At 36.2% G+C, this 22764-nt stretch overlaps 1 pseudogene; it reads left to right on the top strand.

Moving 5' to 3' along the window:
• The first annotated feature begins 13041 nt into the window (after positions 1-13041).
• LOC112932173 (protein DBF4 homolog A pseudogene) lies at positions 13042-22512 on the top strand (annotated as a pseudogene).
• The last annotated feature ends 252 nt before the right edge of the window (positions 22513-22764 follow it).

Genomic DNA, 22764 nt, shown 5'->3' with positions numbered 1-22764 from the left:
AGTTGTCATTCCCACCAAAACCACCTCCACGACCACCACCAAAGTTTCCAGAACCACTTCGGCCTCTGGCTGGATGAAGCTCTAGCCATCTCTTGCTTCGATAGGGCTTTCCTTACTTCACAGTTGTGGCCATTCTCAGTGTGGTATTTTTGAATGACAATCTTGTCTACAGAGTCGTGGTCGTCAAAGGTCACAGAAGCAAAACCTCTCTTTTTGCCACTGCCTCGGTCAGTCATGGTCTCAATCACTTCAGTTTTCCCATACTGTTCAAAATAATCTCTTAGATGATGTTCTTCATGTTCTTCAGTGTCTTCTTTAATGCCACCAACAAAAATATTTTTCACAGTTAAGTGGGCAGCAGGTCTTTGAGAATCTTCTCTTGAGACAACCCTTTTTGGTTCCAGAACTCTTCCATTCACCTTGTATGGCCTTGCATTCATGGCTGCATCTACTTCCTCCACGGTGGCTACATGACAAACCCAAAGCCTCTGGAGCGCTTGGTGTTGGGGTCTCTCATTACCACACAGCCCGTAAGCGACCCCATTGCTCAGAATGGCTCCTCAGACTCTCATCGGTTGGTTCCAAGCTCAAACCTCCAAGGAAGAGCTTCCACAGCTGCTCGGGCTCTTTGGGAGACTCGACTTAGACATGACAGTGGTGGGAGGGGAGACTTTAATGATGCTTACCCGGTGGCATCCAGGGGCAGAAAAGCGCCATTCAAGTTCTTCGTTTTTAATTGGGTTACTTAGTTTTTGTTGTTGTAGTTGAAATATGCTTCTTTTTATATTCTGTATATGAATGATTTACAAATTCTTACTCCAATTCCATTAACTGCTTTATCACTCTGTTGACTGTTCTTTGATGCACAGGCATTTCTAATGTTAATATAGTCCAATTTATCTATTCTTTTGTTGCCTCTACTTTTGGTGTCAAATTCAAGAAATTCTGCAAGTCCAATGTAACAAAGTTTTTTTACCTTTGTCATCTGCTAAAAGTTTTATACTTTTAGCTTTTATGTTGAGGTAGTTTACTCATTTTGAGTTAAATTTTGTATATGGGGCAAGGTGAAGGTCCACCCTCATTCCATTACATAAGAATATTCATTTTTCACAATGTTTATTTGGTGAAAATACTATTCTCTCCTCATTGAATGGTTTTGCATCCTTGTAAAAAATTACTTAACGATGTATGTGAAACCTTATTTCTGGCTATGGATTCTATTCTAGTCTATGTGTTTCTCTTTTAAGCAAGTATCGCACTGTTTTGATTATTGTAGTTTTGTAATAAATTTTGAAATAAGAAAATATGAAACCTTTAAATTTGCTGTTGATTTTTCAAGATTGCTTTAGCTATTAGGAGGCAGTTGAGATTTCATATGTTTTAGGATGAAATTTTCTTGTCCTGCAAAAACAGCCTGAGATTTTGATAAGGATTGCATTGAATCTATAAGTCACTTTGCATAGTATTTATGTTTTAATGATATAAAGTCTACTAATTCATGTACACAAGATGTCTTTGTGTCTTTTTAAATTTCTTTCAAAAACTTTTTGCAATTTTGCCTGTACAAGTCTTTTGCCTCTTCGGTTAAGCTTATTCCTAATTATCTTATTCCTTTTTATGCTATTGTAAATTAAATTGTTTCTTGGGGCACCTGGGTGGCTCAGGGGTTGAGCATCTGCTCTTGTCTCAGGTCGTGATCCCAGGGTCCTGGGATTGAGTCCTGCATCAGGATCCCCAGAGGGAGCCTGCTTCTCCCTCTGCCTGTGTCTCTGCCTCTATGTGTGTGTGTCTCTCATGAATAGATAAATAAAATCTTCTTGGTTAATTGAATGTTCTTATTATAAAAGGGTATTGAATGTTGCCAAATCTTTCTTTTGCATCAGTTGAGATAATTATGTTGTTTTTCTTCTTTATTATGTTAATATGGTATATTATATTTATTAACTTTTATATGTTGAACTATTCATGAATTCCAGGAACAAACCCACTTGATCATGGTGTATAATTTTTTAATGTGTTGTTCAGTTCTACTTGCTAGTATTTTCTTGAAGATTTTTTCATCAGTATTCATGTGGGACATTGAGCTATAGTTTTCTTAAAATGTTTTGTCTTTAGTATCAGGAGAATGCTGGCCTCTCAGAATGAGTTTATAAGTGCTTTTTTTCTCTTAAATGTTATTGAAGGTTTTGAATATTGATGTTAATTTTTCTTTATATATTTGATAGCATTTGTAAGTGAAGCCATCTGGTTCTGGACTTTTCTTTCTTTTTTTTTAATTTTTATTATTATACATTCAATTACCTTACCTTACCTGTTATAGATCTGTACAGATTATTTTTTTTTAACACTTCAGTTTGGTGGGTTGTATGTTTCTAGGAATTTACTCATTTCATGTAGGTTTTCTAATTTGTTGGAATAGAATTTTTCCTGGTACTCTCTTATAATTATTTTTAATTCTATAAAATTGGTTATACTATTTTCTCTTTCATTTATGCTTTTAATTGAGTCTTCTCTTTTTTCTTAGTCACCTAGCTAAATATTCGCTAATTTTATTAAGCTTTCAAAAAACAAATTATTGGTTTCATTTATGTTCTCTATTGTTTTTCACTGCTGTTTTTTTTATCTCTACTCATCTTTATTATTTCCTTCCATCTATTAGCTTTGAGTTTAGTTTGTTCTTTTTCTGATTTCTTGAGTTATAAAGATGGAATTCTGATTTTAAATCTTTTTGTTTGTTTTCATTTTTCTCAAGATTTTCTAATTTCCCATGTAATTTTTCTTTGACTCATTGGTTGTTTAAGTGTATGTGGTTTAATTTCCACATCTTTGTGGATTTTTTAGTTTTCCTTCGGCTATTTATTTCTAGTTTCTTTCCATTGTGATCATAAAAGACACTTTGTGTGATTTTAATCTTTTTAAATTTACCATGACTTACTTTGTAGGCTAATATTTGATCTGACCTAAAGAATATTTTGTATGTGCTTGAGAAAAATGAGTTATATATTGTTGCTTAGAATGTTCTGTATATGTCTGTTAGTCCAATTGGTCTATAGTGTTTTTAAGTCTTCTGTTACTTTATTGACTTTTCTAGTTGTTCCATTATTGAAAGTGAGGTATTAAAGTTTCCTACTATTATTTTAAATCAATTTTTCCCTTTGATACTGTTTATGTTTCACATATTTAGGAGCTCTGATGCTTATATGTTTACATTTTTATATTTTGTTCATTTGAATTTTTTATCATTATATTCTTTCTCTTGTAACAATTTTTTAAAGATTTTTTTTTTTTTAATTCATGAGAGGCGCAAAGAGAGACAGAGAAAGAGAGAGGCAGAGAGACACAGGCAGAGGGAGAAGCAGGCTCCATGCAGGGAGCCCGATGCGGGACTCGATCCCAAGTCTCCAGGATCATGCCCTGGGCTGAAGGCAGAGCTAAATTGCTGGGCCACCGGGGCTGCCCTCTTGTAACAATTTTTAACCAAAACCTTATTTTGTATTATATTAGGATAGTGTTACTGTCCTCTTTTGCTTGCTATTTGCATGGAAATATATTTTTCTATCATTTCACTTTTACTTACACATGTCCTCAGGTCTAAAGTGAAACAATGTAGTTGAATCCTATTTTTTAATCCATTTTGTAATTTCTTTTGACTGAGGAGTTTAATCCTTTTCATTTAATATAATTACTAGTAGAGAAGAGCTTACTTTTGCCATTCTATTGTTTTCTGCAGGTATCTACCTTTTTGTCCCTTACTTCCTTGCTTGTAGACCTCTTTTCTGTTTAGTCGATATTTTTGTAGTGACATGTTTTGATTCTTTCTTCATTTCCTTTCTTTGTATATTTTATGGATGTTTCTTTGTGTTTACAGGGAGGGCTCCATAAATCTTACCAATGTTGTAACACTATTTTGATCTGATAACAATTTAGCTTCAATCACTTATAAAACCTACTTCACATATCCCCACCCCCAATTTTTTGTTATTAATGTCACAAAATGTTTTTATATATTGCATACCACTTAAAATAAATGTACAGTTATTTTATACTTTTATCTTTTAAATTTTATAAAAGAATTAAAATAGAAAAATTAAACCAAAAATCAGTAATTTTTTTTTACATATAGTTACTTTGATCTGAGAGTTTCTTATTTTCTAATTGCTCCAAGTTACCCTTGGTTACCTTTTCATTTTAATTTTAAGAATTCCTTTAGCATTTCTGGTAGAGCAGGTATAGTAATAATGAACTTTGGGTTTTGTTTGAGAATGTCCTAACTTCTTCCACATTTTTGAGGAACAGTTTTGCCAGATATAGAATACTTAGTTGACATTTTTTTTTCTTTCTTTCAGTCCTTGAAGATCTCATCCTTTCTATACCTATCAATGGCTGACTTCTAAGGTTTATGCTAAGAAATCCACTAATCATGTTTATAAAGGTTTCCATATACATCACAAAATATATTTCTATTTCTGCTCAAGGTTTTCCCTTCATATTGACTCTTGACAGTTTGATTATAATGTGCCTCAGTGTAGGTCTCTTTTGGTTTCCCAATTTAGAGATCATTAAGATTCTTATCCATTTTTTTCTCAAATTTGTAACTTTTGTATTCTTTAAATCTGTCATATTTCTTTAGATAAGCTTGGTGTAACTTTTCTATCTTTTCTCCTTCTGGTTCTCTCATAATATATACACTTGTCTGTTTGATTTCATACCATGATTCCCTTTGACTCTGTTCAATTTTCTTCATTTTCGTTTTGTTCCCAGACTCAATAATTTCAAATGATCTGTCATTAAGGTCACTGGTTTTTAATTTTGTCTGTTCAAGTCTACTGTCAGAATTCTCTAATGGATTTTTCAATTCAGTTGTATTTTTTTAGCTTCAGAATTTTTATTTGGTTCATTTTTATAATTTCTACATCTTTTTATGTTCTTACTTTGCTTATGAATTGTTTTCCTGATTTTGTTCATTATATGTCTCTCTGTACTCATTAAGCTATTCAAGACCAATGTTTTAAAAGTCTTTGTCAAGTAATACATAGATCTGTAGTTTTTAGACTCACTTTCTAGGGACTTACTTTGTTCTTTTAAATAACCCATGTTCCTTTTATCCTTGTGTGCCTTGTTATCTTTGTTGAAAATTGGAAATTTAAAAATTAACCACTTCTCCCAGTATCCCAAAGGGCTGCAGTCCTTCTGAAGCTTTTTTTTAATCATGGCCTTCACCACTGCTTTCAGCAGCCTCTTACCTAATATCCTCCTACCCATGCTAACTGTTCTCCTTAGCTTTCCAAGTCAAGCATAAACCAGTTCCTTGGCAGCCTCTTGCCCCCCAGTTAAGCCAAAATATTGCAAGTGTCACTTTTTTCCTTCTATTTTAAAGAGGAACTAGAATAGCATATTCCCCACTGCACCATGGTCCACTGGGGATGGGATAGGGAAAGGTCAAGCAAAGATGCCATGAAATTTCCTGGCATTTTAATTGTGGCTCTTTATTGGTTGGGCATTTGCTTGATTGCTGAAGCATCTTAACTATTCTCTGGAGTTCTTGATCTGTATGTATGTTGATCTGTATGTTGGTTGTTGTGTGATCTTTCTGTGGGAGTGAGGGCTTGTAACTTCGTGTCTGCCATCTTGTTGACATTGTTCCAGAAGTATCCATGTTTATGCTCCACTAAACCTCCCGGATGTGCACAAACTTCCAATCCCCTTTCTTCTATTGACTGTGTTTAGGGATGGCTCACTAGGCATAACTAATAATAACAGGACACACTACCCAGAGCTACAAGTATTTAGATACATTTTATTAAGATAAAATCATATTCGTATTCAAAAATGTAAGTTTAAACAGATAAGACCTTAAAATGTGAAAACTGAAAAAATGTATAAATGTCTCATCAAATGTACATTTATAATTTAGTGTTACTTTACTCATTATTACTTTTTTGTTCAATAAAATACTGCTAAGTATAGACAGGCAACAAATATTTTCTCTTTCCCCTTCTTACTCAGCTGTCTTTCAGCACAATTTACTCTTTTTTCACTTTCTTCCTCCCACATGTTAACCAAAATTTTAGTCTCAATCATGCTCAAACTCACTGAATTCTGAAGGTCTTTTCTATTAATTATATTCAATAAGTGCTAACATAGCATAAATCTATTAAAATATTCTTGCATACCAAATATTGTGATATGTAGTCTTTGATGACTAAATTACAATAGATTGATGTAATGCTTTTGATTAAGTGTATGCCAGGTGTTCTGACCTTGAGATTATAATGTATAATGGTTAGCACAGTTTCCTACTGAACATAATCTAGAACAATGCAAAATGTACTCTCATTATTTTTATTATACCTAGAAAAACTATATTAACTATATTTTTCTTGGTACTCACAAACATCAATAAAGATCAACTCTACTATTTCTGATAAATTGTTCTCATCTTAGAATCACCACTGGGGCCAAATTGGGTCAAAGCCTTTTTTGACTTAGTCTGTGGGAGCTTGATTTCAAGAATCAATCCCAGCTTGATTCTGCATGTTCCTCAGTGTACTAAACAAGTTTAGACATAATGCAAATATATTTTGCAAACTATCTCAAAAGATTTTGAAGACATAAAAATTGGGGGTTTAAACACTTTTATTACAAATGTGAAACTTATTTGTACCATCTGCATATTAATGAATCTTACTGCCTTTATATTACTGTTCTTTAGTTGCAGCCTGTCACAAAATGTAGAATCTTTAGGGCTCCTTCAGGAACAATATGAGATCTTTAAAAATCAGGACAATAAAGTTAGGCAGGACATCTGGGAACATGAAGAATGTGACAATGTGATCAGAATGCTTTGTCAAAATGAGAACAATGAAGAAGGATTTCTAATGACTCCCTAAACACACTTATTGGATGACATAGTTGTAATACCTAAGTTAAAATGAAAATAATTTTTTCCCTAGCACTACCATAGCATTTATCTTATTTGCCTTTTGGTTTTACATTTTTTAAATACTCCACAAGATATTGAGCTTTTTATTTTAGAACAAGTTCTGCATTTTTTTTTTTTTACTTTTGTTATGTTTTGTTTTGCCATAGTCCATTGTGTGATGTCTGATACATAATGGATATTCAATAAGTATTTATTGAGTGAATAAAGGAAGTTAATGTTCTTCTAGACACATTTTCTACTAGAATAAAAGCTAATGGGCAATTAGAAACTAGAAGCCATTTATAAATATATGATGAGGGGAATCGGTAGATTTCAAAATATTCTTTTGAGTATTCTAGTCTACTAATTGAAGCAATGTTCCAAAATCATCTAATAGAAATTACTGAAATGAGCCCCCAGGATATAGGAACCTCCCTATGTAGCTGATGGGATTATAATTTGGATATTAGACTCAATTTAGAAATATCAGAATTTGATTCTTCCTAGAAATAATTTTAAAAATCTGAGTATTAATATGCTCAAATTAAACCTGAGTTATATATACAAATACTAATGAGCTATATTTAGGTTTTTCTTATTTACTGTTTTCCATATTATTTGATTTGACCAATTATGATCACAATACTGTTGGTGATGATGATAGTGATGATAGTGGTAATGATGATGATGATGATATTTGCGGTGATTTACACATATGGGATTTACTTTGATAATGTGCAAATCACTATTTAGTGTATAATACAGTACAATTTAGGGTATAATACAGGCATAATTTCCCTTAATCTTACTGAACAGATAGATCATATTGAGTTTTCCATAAACGTAGCAGTTCACTCAACTAAAGTCTATAGAATAGAATGTAGATTGAAAGAATAATGTACTGTAGAAAATCAAAGAACAAAAAAAGGCTTATACAGAATCAAACAGGGTTAGAGAGTCCTTAGAACAGGGAATTCTCTCCAAGATACCCATAGAAATTTGTTACCCTTGTGAATGTATCATTGTTCAGGATCCTGCCTTTCTTTTGTTTTGAGGCTCACAAACCTGACTTTATAGAAAATATTTTAGGTTTGGGCCAATGTTAATCCAATTTGTGAATTTCGTACAATAAACCCGCATGTTTATTTATTGATTTCGCATCAGGGTGTGTTACTGTAGCATGGACTCAAATTCTCATGATGGTATAGTACATTTTTTTTTCCATTAAAAGCAGGATGTGTTGGCTTGAGATCCTCAGAAATGAACTCTGAGATAAGAATCTGTGTATAAGTGGTTATGAAAATTTCCTAGAAAAAAATGAGCCAGGGAGGGAGAAATGGTACAGGGAAATGGGGAGACTATTGATAGTCTCTCAAAGGAATTTGGGGTGTGCCGAACCTCAGAATTGCCCCACCTGGGAAAAAGGCTTCTGGAGCACCTGTCATTGCACACATCAATCACTAGTTAAGCTCAGACTTGTAAAGATGCGAATTCCCAGGCAATTGTGTTCTCCATTCATACAACTAATAAGGGCTCCCATGATCCTTGGGCAGCCTTCCAGAAAGAAGGAGTTGCAGCTACTGACTGTTGGAAGCAAAATCACACAGAAGCTCTGGGAGTATACAAAATGATTAAAATGAATCCAAGTGGTCTGGGCAGAGCACCAGTATGGTTCTCGCACACAGACGTGTTTAGGAAGCTAAACCATGATCGTAGAGTTTTGTGAAAGCAAACCAGAATTAAATTTTACTTACAGACTGGATGATTTCATGTTACCAGGGAAAATAATCTGGTACATCAGTGTTTACAGGTAGTATGGTCCTTCCCACAGGAAAGAAGCAAGTTGGCAAGGTTTTTCCTCTCCCGAAAAAGTATGCAGAACTAATGGAAAACTTTGTCTTTGTGATTACATATACTTTTTCTTCTTCTTTTTCTTTTCTTCTCTTCTTCTTTTATTTTTTTATACAAATAATCAATCCCTGTCAGAATATCTTGTTCTTTCTTTGGAAATTTCAATAATCTTAGTCAGAATACAGTCAAGATTATCAGGTCAGCAATTTATCCTATAGTTCTAACATATTGCCCTCAGTTTGCAACACTCTCAGGAGCTTTTTGTTATAATCTCAGACCAACTGGCATAGGCACAAGTCGGGAAGAGACTGAGAAAAGAAGCAGCCACTCCGAGTTGGCAGGTGGAACTTATAATAAGCAGAGATTTTACACAGGTGGCTTGTCTTGGGTAGCAGCTAGATGAACAGATCCCCATATCTGCCCCCACATCTTAAAAGTTTATAAAGAAGCCTTCACTGGTTTTAGTCACCACACACAATGCAGATGTTTTCAACATCATATTCCTTCTCAAGGTTCTGTCCCAGAGCAGCCTCCGAGAGTGGGAAAGGCAAAGCAGAATCACATCTCAAGGACAGGGGAAGGGATGGAGAGCCTCTCTATGCCCACCAGCAGCACACAGGTCAATCTGCAATCATCTCTCTTTAACGACCTCTCCCCAAAATTACTGTATTTCTTTTGTGTTTAAAGTGTAAATTTCAGAGGGCAAAATTGTTTCCAAGTTATTAGTAGAGGCCTAGAGTGTTCAAGTACTAAAAACATATACTGACACTACATGAATTTAATAAAACTAATTTGGTTATTTTACTTTGATCAGAACAAAATTTACCAAATAAGCAACAAATACAGATGATATGAGAATTTTAACCCATGTTGTCATAACATACCTAAAGTTACATTAATAAAGAACACTTCTTTAAAAAAAAAGCCAAATAGACACTTCCAGTTTCAATTTTCTCATCTTTAATGAGGTGGTTCTAGCTATGACGGCATTATCTTTCCTCCTGCTATAAACAACCAAAGCACTGGGCAAAATATATGATAAAACCTTTTCCATGTGTCAGACAAGGGGCACACAGGACTGAGATCCATAAAGAAGAAGAAGGAAGGGAGCCCACAACAGTGCTGGCTCACTCTCAGAGGCTGCTCTGGACCATAGGGCAGTATGGGAGAATGGGGGATCCCCAAGGGAAGTGCTATGCTTCTCTGAGCCCAAGAGGGTTAGGGGAGGAGTCAGGGGAGGAGGAGGTGGATGGGATTCAAGTGCTAGAGTAATGAGGAAGGAACTCTGCAAACAAAGAAGCCCAAAAATCTGCATAAAGAACCCTTAATACACACAGAGTGAAACATGTTGCAAGCAAAAAAGGGACAGGAAGTGTAATAATTGCATCAGGTCTTACATCCTAGGGAAAGTTTGTGTTCTGAACAGCAAGGTTAAGGCTCCTTGTTAAACCCCTGGGCATTCCCTCCAGAACTTAGTAGCAGGGTGAAATTTCCCTCCCAAAACTACACTGAGAAGCAAGAGTTGTACTCCACTAGTTTGCTCTTGCTTTCCTAAGAAGCCCCATGATGTAAAGTCCATGTTACCAATCATTTGCAATTTGTACTAGCTTTTTTGTAATTATCATATCTTTTTATGATTTTACATTTTACAAAAATGTAAAGACAAGCCACCTGTGTAAAATCTCTGCTTATTACTATCTAGCCACATTGGCTTCTCTAAGTTATACTAGAGCAATCCTATTTTCATTTTGCCTTTCTACTGTTCTTTTAGTGAAAAAAAATCTGTATATTTGCCCCTGTTTTATTTACTCTACTTCTTGTTTGCCGAAAAATTAAGTCATTTTGTTTTCCTTAACAGAGCCACATTTGTTTATAATAATAAATGATATATTGTTATCGTGAGTACATATTGTAATAAAAGTCAATGAGTCAGTTTATTTTTAGAATAGTTTTGATCAAAATACTTCCTTTCTGTTATATTTCACATGCATGAACCTCACAATGATATATGAGTTCTTGCCTTAGTCCTTAAAATTGCTGGTGTATTCATTACACACACAGTATTTTTCCTCATCTCTTTGCCTAGAAAACAATGCAATTATGGAAAATATAGTGTTTGCTGTGCATAGTATTTCCCAAATGAGAGATAAAAGTTTACATTTCTGCCTTGATATGGTTATGTTTTCTCTGAAATATTTTCATATTCATTAAGTATTAAGTGCAGAGTTGGGTACATATGAATATAAATGCTATATGCCTTTCTCTAGATTTAATTAGTCTGCAAATAATATAGCTCTTTATTTAAAAAATATAAAAAGTGAAAAAAATTATAATTTCACCATTCTAAAAACCATTCAAAAATATTTTTTTCGGGCAGCCGGGGTGGCTCAGCGGTTTAGCACCACCTTCAGCCCAGGGTGTGATCCTGGAGACCTGGGATCTAGTCCCACATCGGGCTCCCTGCATGGAGCCTGCTTCTCCCTCTGTCTGTCTCTCTGCCTCTCTCTCTCTCTCTCTCTCTGTGTGTCTCATGAATAAATAAATAAAATCTTAAAAAAATATTTTTTCCCTAAAATATATAACATGCACAAAAACGGAGCACAAAATACAAACATCAAGTCTAAAGAATTATCATCTTAGGGGAGCAGTATCCTGGCCAAAATATTGGATATGACAGTATCCAGAAGTTGTCATAAAAATCACTGTGCCTCTGTCTTCCCTGAAAGTACCTACTGATATAACTTCTGAACCTCTCTTCTCCTAGTTCTGTGCTTTGTATAAAGGGAACTATGAAACGTCTATTATTTTGTTTCTGGCTCCAGAGGTGGGATGCGGCCACGCACCCTGCCATCCTGCCATCGTACAAGTTTGTAAGCAGAAGGTCACAGGTGGGAGGAGCCTCTACTCCCCGACGACCCAGGGTGGAGCAGAGGCCGGGTCCAGCGAGCCAGGCCCCTGCAGCCCGCTCTGCCTCCGCTGTGCCCTGGCACCCAGGGCTCTCCCTGCTCCTCTGCGGTGGGCCGGGGGCAGGGAGGGGGCCTTGTGGGGAGCGGCCCCCAGCTCCTGGGGCAGGGGTAGGACAGCACCGCGGAGCGGCCACCCCACCTGTGCGCGGGGCAGGCTCCGGGAGATCCTGGACCTCTGCAGGCGGCCGGCCGGTCCCCGGGTCTTCGTCCCCTGGGTGCTGTTCAGGGGGTTTCAAGCACGTGTTCAAATGCTAGTGACACCTCCAGGTGGGTCAGGCCCCGCTGCACCACCGGGCTACCCAGGATGGCTTGGAAGAGAGGCCTGGTGGGGTCGACGTCCAGCTCCTGGGGCGGGGGGGGGGGGGGGGGGTCTGGTCCCCCAGGCCGCATTCTGTGCTGCTGGTTCCCTCTCAGGGCATCTCTCACTTCCTTCTCGTCCAAGCCCATTTCCATCGGGGAAACGACAGCCCGAGCATCCGGCCGAAGCCCCCTTTTCCTCTGCATCTTCCTGAAGATCTCGGTGAGCTGGTCCCCGGGCTCCTCGTCTTCCGCCCGAGTCCCCGCAGCCTTGGGAGCTGGCGAGTTTCCGCGCGCTCAGTTTACCAGTCTGTGGCCTGGGTACGGCCGCGGGGTCCTGCCCGCTCCCGCACCCCCCTCCGCGTCCAGCGTCGCATCCGCCTCCCACGCAGCCCAGCGGCATCTGGTTGGGCGCCAATGACCTCGGAGCCACCTGGACGAGAGACCCCGGGACTCCTGAGCTCTGGGGACGTCGACGCTGCTCTGGGCCTCAGCCCGGGCCTGCCCCAGGACGGCAGGTTGGCAGCCGCTGAGATGACGGGTCCCCGTCTGGGGCCTTCGGGTCCTGCCTGCTCCTGTCTCCTGCTGAGACCTCAGCCCTTCGGGGGCGGAGTCGGAGCTCGCGCTTCCTCCACAATACGGCCCCTTGGCCTCGGACGTCCTCTCCCAAGATGGTTTTGGCATCGTCCTGCGCCCCCTCTGAAGCAGCCTGCGTCTCTGTGATGGGTCACACCTTTGGGGCCGTCTCAGCGCCCCTGGGCCCCGAGCTCGGGCCGCGCTCCCTGCGCTCCTGCCTCCTCCCGCCCCCGGGCGCCCCGGGATGCGGATGCGCTGGTGCAGCTGCAGCACCTGCGCGCCCCGGCCTGAGGGCCCCTGGGCTCCCCGCGGCCAGGCCCGTCGCTCCAGGTCCCCCGACTTTAGTATTTTAAGGCAGAACAATCACATGAAATGCCACGATTCCGGTAGATCATCCCAAAAGTCGGATGGGAAATGAAAGCAGCAAGAATGGCACCTTTCAAGGAGATGGACACTGGCAAGGGAAGTGGAGACGAGGAGGCAAATCTGGGGAATCCAGGGAGCCCAGCGAGGCAGCCTGGTGGCCGCACTAATGTGGGAAGTACCACGGTTCCTAATGTGAGCGATTGACACTGGAAGCATAGCAGAGGGGAAGGGGGAAGGTGTAAGAAGTAGAGCGGTTCATCCCGATTATAGAAAACATAAAGTGCTGGTTCAGCTTCTAGTTGAAGTAAGGGATAATGAGAATAAGCATAAAAATATGTGTGCGACCACCGTAATAAGCCCCTCAGGCAAGAAAAATGCCAGCAGTCTAGTTTTTCCGATAAAAAGGAGAATCAGGAATGTCTCCATGGCTTATTTTCAGGCACATTTCTATAAAGACTTCCAATCCCAAACTAAAATTGTTCTGCCTGATACCTTGGCAGTGGGCTGAGGGATTGCGTAGCCTTTGGAAGCAGCAAAATGACTTCGACATACTGATCAGCGAAGTGCATTCTGCCCTTCCATGTCTGTCTACATCTTGCCCTTCCATGTCTGTCTATACCTCTTGGTATTCTCTGTCAAGTCTGGGCTTGAATACTGTAGTCAGATTCCAGTGAGTAACTATATCTAATCTAATTCTTCTCCCTTCAGTGGTTCTAGGCTTCATAGATATGTCTCCAATGGCCTACGTGATATCTTTTTTTGTATACTGCTTCAGTTAGGCTTTATTTTCTTATAATTTGCAGAACCATCGACTTCAGACGGCTTAGGCAGTAAAGGACGACACATCGGAGTTAGAAACAGCTTCAGGGTTGGTTTGATTTAGCAGTTCAACAGTGACATAGAAACCTAATTTCTTTCCATATCTCACTCAGCTTATTTTCAGACTAGCCTCCTCCTAGGGTCACGAGATGGATGCTAGCGATTACCTTGGCTTTCTACTACTTTGTCTTTGGGGAGAAAAATCTGGATTTATTCTCTCGGACAGCAGTGGAAAAGTGCTAAGGTCTTTGGAACTTGACTTTATCTTCTCCCATTTCAATTACTCTTGGGCAGGCTCCCAGTCTGCCAGCAGTCGTGCTTCTTGGACACATGAGAGCCTTGTATTCCTGAGAGGAAGATGCTGCAGTGGACACTCACTTGCTGATATTGACTGTCTACAGGTCATTGACATGACAGACGTTAAGACCGCTCTTTAGTCTTTGCTAATATGTGATGACAAAGATTTAGTATAAACAGTGTTCTCGGACAAAATTTAACTAAATAACATGAGTAGTCCTGGTAACACTTCTCTTCATCTAGAGAGATGTAAAGTAGCTTTGGAAGCTTTCTCAGACAGGAAAGGAAGTATCATTCCCTATAAACCCTCACTAAAAGTTTTCTGCAGAGGGGCACCTGGGTGGGCTCAGTCAGTTAAGCACTGGACTCTTCCTTTCAGCTCAAGTCATGATCTCATGGGTTATGAGATGAAGTCCCACATACGGGCTTCACACTCAGAAGTGAGTCTGCTTAGAGATTCTTTCCCTCTGCTCCTTTCTCCCCTCATGTGCTCATGCACACACACACACACACACACACACACTCTCTCTCTAAAATATATAAATAACATCTTTTAAAACAAAGTTTTCTCTCTGCTCATTGGTTAAAAATGGGCTCCTATCCAACAATGAAAGAATAAATGGTAGCAAGAAATGGGAGTTTCTGACTAGAGTGGGTCTGGGCTACATCTTAGAGCCAGAAGTAAGGATAACTTCTTGGAACCATTTGAGCTGTTGTTAGGGAAGAAGGGACCTGATCAACAATTTAGGATCCTTATGAAAGAAAGGGATTTTTGTGTTGAGAAAATAACACCCAAACAGTAAAAAAAATAGACAATTCTTACTTTATAAATCTAGAACAGGATGTTGCCTTTTTTCCCACAATTAGTCTTTCTCATCTCAGTTAATGGTAACATAACCTAGTGCCAATTGCAAACAAAAGAAACAAAGAAGAGAAAAGAAAAGACAAATAAAAATGAAAATCCCAAGAGACACTCTTTTACTTTTGTATCATTCATACCCCAATGTGGTTTAAGCACATCCACAGGGCTCTAGATGCAATCTAGTGTTCTCTCCCCATGCTCACTGCAGAGCTTCTTTGACAAGATCGTTCACAGGCCGCCCTAGTGTGCCTCCACATCTGCTGCTTTGTAGTCTACTCCACAAGTGAACATAGATTCTTTTCCTACCTCGGGCTCACGCACAACAGTAGGATCAAGATGTGGAAATATAAGATGTATAGAAGTACACTCGAGATATGAATTACAAATTTACCTGCTATTCCATCATTTCTACATGCAATAAATAAAAATGGCATTGTCTCCTGTCCTCATGACTGACTTCTCACTCAAATGAAAATCTGCCAGTAAATATATTCCACCTGATGGGAGCTGATCAAGTTATCAGTCAATACATCTAGGTGATTTATTTGCAAACTTTATCAATGATGAAAGAAGGTCTCTTTCTTAAAAACAGCTTAGCCATTACCTAACTGTGAAGCCATTCAGAAATATTTATTGGGTTTTAGTTGTAAATAGAAAAAATAATTAACTGTAGACCTCAACAATAATTACACAAGATAACAACTGTTATCAAGGTAGATAATAAAAGGACATCAATACTGACTAAAACAGTAAGATAAGTTTCAAACTAATATTACAGTAAATGAAACTGACTTTCTTTAGGAGGTGAATGTGTATTTCAGTGATTTTACATCTCTATATATTTAACAGTGCTGTAACGATTGTTTATGCATCTATATTTTAATGACTATGTTGTTATTCATCACTATTTTTTTTTTATGTCACTTAGAATTCTAGCCCTGGCTTTGTAAATACCAAGTGGGTAATTTAGAGCAATTTGTTAAGCCTTTCTGAAATTCAGCATCTATAAATGCTTAGTTTCCAATGTTGTTGGGAGACACTCAATAAATATCCATTATGTTTAAATCTAAGCAAATACTGAAATTACTTTGAAATTAAAGTTTTCATATTATACCAAAATTAGCATTTTTGATAATTTATATCATTTTTTACTCTTCAGGTTTTTTTTTTCTGGTTTTTCATCCCTAATCTACCGAGCACATTTTTGTTAGATTATTCCCCTTACTAGCCATAAACAATTGGATGAGGAAGGGGAGGCAGAACTAGGTGGGGTCCCTTTACCTTATGGTCTTTTAATATGCAACTAAGAGAACTTCTTTTAGAGGTAATTCCAGTGTGTATCTTCAAGCAACTATTTTTTCACTTCTATTGCAGCTGTCATATTTATGTTATTATGTAAACAATAACTTTCATTTTTTTGTGGTTAAAAAAAAAGAATGAGAAAAAACCTGTTTGTGGGTTTACTAATATGTTAGATGTTTCAAAATATTTTCTCATACAAAATAATTGAAATGTTCTAGAAAACTTAACAAATCATTGTTTTTTTCCTCCAAACTTTTTCCATAACTCTGAACTAGTGTTTTTTTGTTTTATGTTTTTTTTCTTTTTAGTTTTTGACTTGAATGCAAGAATGCTTTATCATTTTTTATGATTCAGAGAATTTCAAAAATTTTAATTGGCACAGGCCTTCAAAAACACAAATATTCAGTATTATTTATTAAGTGCTTATAATATGTCAAGTATCATTTGATATGACTTAAATGTTTTATCTCGTTTCATTTTCAAAATCAACACATTAACGGGGTATTGCTTTTCTCCTTATTTTGCAAATGGTAATGATTTAAAAAGTAAATAAAAGAAAAAAGTCCCAGGGTGATTGGGTGGCTCAGTTGGTTAAGCATCTGCCTTCGCTAAGGTCATGAGGGTCCTGGGATCGAGCCTCACATTGGACTCCCTGCTCAACAGGGACTCTGCTTCTCCCTCTTCCTCTGCCCCTCCCTTCTGCTCAGGTTCTCACTGGTTCTCTCCTTCTTCCTCAAATGAATAGATTAAAAAATAAAGAACGAAGAAATGAGTCATGGAAATAATATAATCTATTCAAACTCATATGTACTCTGAATGACAGTGCCATGCTGCCAACAGTAAATGACTGTATTTTCTTATTGTCAGATTTTTTTAGTAACTAGAAATTCTATTTTATTTATTTACAGTCCTACAGATAACTATTAAAATCTGTAAAATACGCTATCCTATCAAAGACAACAACAAAATAAAAACAAATAAAAAAAGAAACAATACTACCCTGCAATTAAGAAAATTTCATAATCATCCTACTTAGGCAGTCCTGAAATTGAGTCCTGCACTGGGCTCCATGCTCAGTGGAGAGCCTGTTTCTTCCTTTGTCTGGCCCCCTGCTCGGGCTTTCTCTCTCAATCTCTCTCAAATAAATAAAACATTTTTTAAATTAATAAATAAATAAAAATAGGTGTTTTGTATATTTTGTGAATTCATTTATAATTGCCAGGAAATTCTAAGACAGTTATTTTATCATGGAAGGAAGTGTAAGTAACCATTTAAAAAATATATAACTGAATATTTATCCAAAGAAAATGAAACTAATTTGAAAAGATATAGGAACTCTTATGTTTATTACAGAATTATTTACAATAACCAAGATATGGAAAAAACCTAAAAAACCATTAATAGACAAATAGATAAGGAAGATGTGCTATATGCAGTGGAATATTATGCAGCCATAAAAAGTGATTATGCCTTTTGAGACAACATAGATGGACCTAGAAGGTATTATGCTAAGTGAAATAAGTCAGACTGAGAAGGACAAATACCATATGATTTCACTCATGTGTGAAGTCTAAACAAATGAGTAAATAAAAAGAAGAATCAGTCCCATAAATGCAGAGAACAAACTGATGGTTGTCAGAGGATAAAGGGGTGGAGACCAGGAAAAATGGATGAAGGGGAGGGGATATATAGTCTCCTAATTACAGAATGAGTAAACCATGGACTAAAATGCACAGCTTATAGTCAATGACATTGTAATAACAATTTTAAAAGACAGATGGTAGTTGCATTTGTGAAGAATAAACTTGTTAAGCAGCGCCTGGGTCACTCAGTTGGTTGAGCATCAGCCCTCACCTCTGGTCATGATCCCAGGGTCTTGGGATCAAGCCCAAACTGGGCTCCCTTTTCAGAAGGGAGTTTGCTTCTCCCTCTGACCCTCTCCCTGCTCGCGCTCTCTCTCTTTCTCTCTCTCAAATAGTCTTGTTGAATCATTATGTTGTATACTTGAAACTAATGTAATGTTTTGTGTCAACTATACACAAGTAAATAATTTAACATTTAAAAATAAAATAGGAATATAATTTACAAGAGAGCTTGATACTCTTCCCAGTCATGTGATTCAGGATCATCAGTTTATCTTCACAAACATGCATGTCCTTCCAAACTATCCTAGTTACTTGGATGGGAAGGTCAACATAGTCAAATATTAAAATAAAATCAACTGAAATAAATATGAAAAAATATACATGTGGATGTGTATGAATACATACTTATGTTTAAATTTCTCACTTCTTAGTTATTCCAGAATATAATATTCATATTATGTGGTTATTTTTAATCCATTTTTTAATTTAATAATGCTTCCATAATAGTCCAAGAGATATTTTTACACTTTTTACAGCATTGTGTACTACATTGTATGGCTATATAATAATTTATTAAACTAGCATTCTATTGATAAACATTTGAATTATTTCTGGTCTTTGTCATTTAAAGGTACTGTTTAGAATAGTATTATGCATATATTTGTTTATTCATTTTTTTGGGCAGAGTATCCTTGGTCAATTTCTTAGAAGTGGGAATGCTGGGCCAATGGGTATGAAACTTTATATAAAGTTGAAACTTTATGAAAGTTACATATATTACATATTATATAATGTATATCCAGCTTTATTAAATATAACAAATTATCTTTCATTGATGGTACAGTTTCATTTTACATTCCACCAGTAATAAGTAAGAGTGAAACACACTTTGTGAAAAGCCCATTTATATTATAAAAGATATAGTAAAAAGACAAATTATAGAATAAGAGGGAAATGTCTTGCTAAAACTCTTTTATTAATTATAGACAATGATATCCATAAGTGGCCATTACCTTGTTGAAATAAAGTGTGTTCAACCCTTTGTTTTTAGATTAAACAAATGAATAATCCAGAATAAAATTTTTTGAAATTTTTTTTCTTGGAGACCATACATCTTTAGTTAAACCATTAACTCCAGCCTAACTTCTAAATTAGAGAATGGTTACTGGAGCTTTCCTTTAGAAAGTTACTTATTTTTGCCTTTAAAAAAGATAAGATATACAGGGAAGAGAATCTCAGGGACAGATATATGGTGGTTCTGATCATTACAAAAGCTTCCATTGTGTATTTGATTTCAAATCATATATAAATTATTTAATTAACGCTGAGTTTAAAGTATAGGATATGTGAACTCAATTGAAACAATGATCTGAAAGTGCCGATTCCTTCCAAGTTATAGAATTGAATTATTCTTTTTCTGAAGGAGTATGGATGGCTTATTGCACATGAAAACAAAAGATAAAATAAAATAGGGAACATTCAACTTAGAGATATGATGGGAGAAGTAATATCTAATCTGTTCAAATTAAATCCCTGATTTTATTCTTTGTCATTCTATAAATTAGTAATGTTAGAAATAAATTGGGTTGAAAAACAGTCTCTTTAAAAATCAGAGGACAGTAACACCGTATCTAAAAATACAATTACACACAATAATAGTTACCATGAATGTAGAAACAACAATGGAGAAGTTATGTAAGGTTTTTTTTTTTGTTTGTTTGTTTGTTTGTTTGTTTTCTTTTACTAGATCAATTTAACAATAAAATATCTACAGGTAAAGAGCAATAGCAGTGCTGTTATAGTTAAGAGTGTCTAAAAATAGTTGGAATATTATTAACTCAAGGGAAAAATGCACTAAAAATTTATACTGGGTTTATTTTATCTTCATTTTCTTTGCTTTGTTTTATGTTTTTTGCTTTTGCACTAAATCAGACAGTTCTTGGAATAAAATAATTGTGATGAGAAATCCTACAATAAAAAGTAATTATCTACTTCATTTAAATATTTCATCAGAAAAAACTTTCGTATTAGTAGTAAAATAATCATCAGCTTCCTTGACATTACTCTTGTTTTAAACTTCTTATTTTAACATTTCATATTCATAGAAAATATGCAAAAATATCACCAAGAATTTCCATATATTTTACCCAGATTACTGAAATGTTAACATTTTATATATGCTTTACCATTTTATCTAATCCTATTTATCATCTGGATTTAATTTCTTTTTTCTAAACCTTCTTAAAATAAGTTGCAGATCAGTTTTCCCTTTGCCTTAATTATTTCAGTATGTGTTTCCTAAAAATATATATATTTTTTACATAGAATTATCAAAATGAGGAAACTATTAGTAGTATGTAGATGAGGAGAGGAGAAGAGAATGAGAGTAAATTGGCCTTGAGGAGCAGTGTTTTCATGAGTGTCCTAGCACTACACCCTCTCTGGACCCAACAGATAGGTACTGGGCAGCTGCCGTGAACTCTGAAGCCATAAAGATCCTCAGTGGAGGACATTTCCAGGTAAAACAAAAATGGAAACAAAAACAAAAGACCATTTTTGAAATCTATAAAAATTGATAACAAACCAGAAAAATCCAAATATAAGCAACTTTGGGGAAAATTATTTTACACTGACTTACCTTCTGTCACCATATCTGGGAGGGCAAGTTAAAGAATTTCTCAGCAAATATATCAATTATCTAATTTCAAATAAAAAGGAAGCTAAATTTGCACAAATTAGGAAGACTTTCTTCTGTATCAAGTCCAGAATCTACATATATTGTACAAACCACTTCACTTCATCCACCCATGATGGAAGTTCTACTAAGTCTCCAGATTCAGCATGTTTGAGAAGAGGAAAATCATTGATTGAAAAAGTTTTCAAGGACTATAATTTTATTCCTTCAGGTATTATATTATCAAAGGCTATATCATGGGAAGTGAAAAATTCTTCATATTGATGGGGAAAAGAGTACATATTGGTACCCAGAAAACAGGAACAAGTTGGCTGATTCAAAAAACTTTTGTAAAGGTAGATGATACAAACCAACTTTATTGACTATTTTATCTTCAGCTGACCAATATGCCTTTTATAAATTACTCTATTCAGAAGCTCTCTAGTCCATTTGATGTAGATAAGCTATCTAGCATCCAAAAGCAAATTTAAGTTAAACTAAGAATCCAAACAGATAGCATTAAAGGTGGTAGAATCCCAATTCAACACCATTTGAAAGAGAAGAAAAAAAGAATATTGAGAAATATTGCTTACAGAAAAATGAAGCTCTTGAAATTTATTTTCCAAGTGAGCAACGCAGACAACATTGTATATGTCAATTTTTGACTTCGTGAGAAAAGAAAGGGGCATGCCTAAAAAGAAAAGAATAAAATACAGTATTTGATCCCTGTCTCCTATTATTGCAAGTGTCCTGAAAAAAAAGTGTGAGCCAAAAGAAAAGCTAAAACTGCAACATATTTCTCAGAAAGACTTCAGAAAAAATAATGTACAGGTAACTGAGCAGAGTTTCCTGTGTAAAGAAATCCAGGACCTGAACAAAAGTTTGTGTTATTTCAGAATGCATCCCCTATCCTTCAAGCAGACTCAGAGGACTTGATGAGAAACAGTTAGTACACACTCCATGTTAAATCCAGCTGAAAATGGCATGAAACAATTTTTACACATCTCCCTCCACATAAAAATAAGCAGGGATGCCTTTTTGAGATTTATGAACATAAATTAATAATAAATGAAAATGATTTAGAAGAACTAAGGGTAGATTATTATCCACGTAAGCTACAGGCTTCTGTACAAGTTCCTAATGTCAATAGAGAAAGCAGTGCATCTCAACCAAAACAAAAGTCAGAACATGTGCTTTTTCCAGCAAAAGATCTGAAGGAAAAGGACCTTCATCCAATATTTGGTCATGATTCTGGACTGTCAGCAATAAAATGTTCACAGAAGCACCTAACAATTCAGGCAAGACTCCATCCGAAGTCCTCCTGAGGAACCCAATGAATGTGGCAATCAAGAATATGGATAGTTTATCTTTTGGTAAGATCCACTGGAAAGTGAAAATATTATTGGAAATAAAAGAAAATCTGGAAACAAATGTGGAATTTGATAGGTAAAGAACCAAAGAAGGAAATTTTTACAAGAATTTGTACCTCACCAGTATAATCCTTGATAAACTTTTTTCAGACTAGTGAAGAGAAGTCAGAATTTTTGGATTTCACAAGCTACACTGAAAACAGTGGTATATGGGATGTGTTAGGTATTTAGGAAGAGGAAAATTTAGATAATCTGTTGATGTTTTTCTCTTCTCTTTCAACTTCTGCAATTTTACTGGCTTTTAGACAAAAAAAAAATACACTATTCAGAAGTGAAAAAGAATGAAGAAACTACCATTGATATTATTCTATCAGTCAATATGTAGACCTTGTAGATATATTTTCCAGTTGACAAATGACTAAATACACTCAAAGATAAATTGATTTTTTCCTTTTCCCTTTAGTTAGCATTTGCTTTAAGTTTTCTGTTTTGTTTTGAAGCACTCATAACAATATTTTTCTATATCTTACTAATGAGAAAATTGATTAGAGCAATACATTTATACATGGCCTTTTCATATATAACAAGAGAAATATT

This window comes from Vulpes vulpes, chromosome 13 (genome assembly GCF_048418805.1).
Source record: "Vulpes vulpes isolate BD-2025 chromosome 13, VulVul3, whole genome shotgun sequence".
Taxonomy (NCBI): Eukaryota; Metazoa; Chordata; class Mammalia; order Carnivora; family Canidae; genus Vulpes; species Vulpes vulpes.
This window is presented reverse-complemented; position numbering and strand designations above follow the sequence as displayed.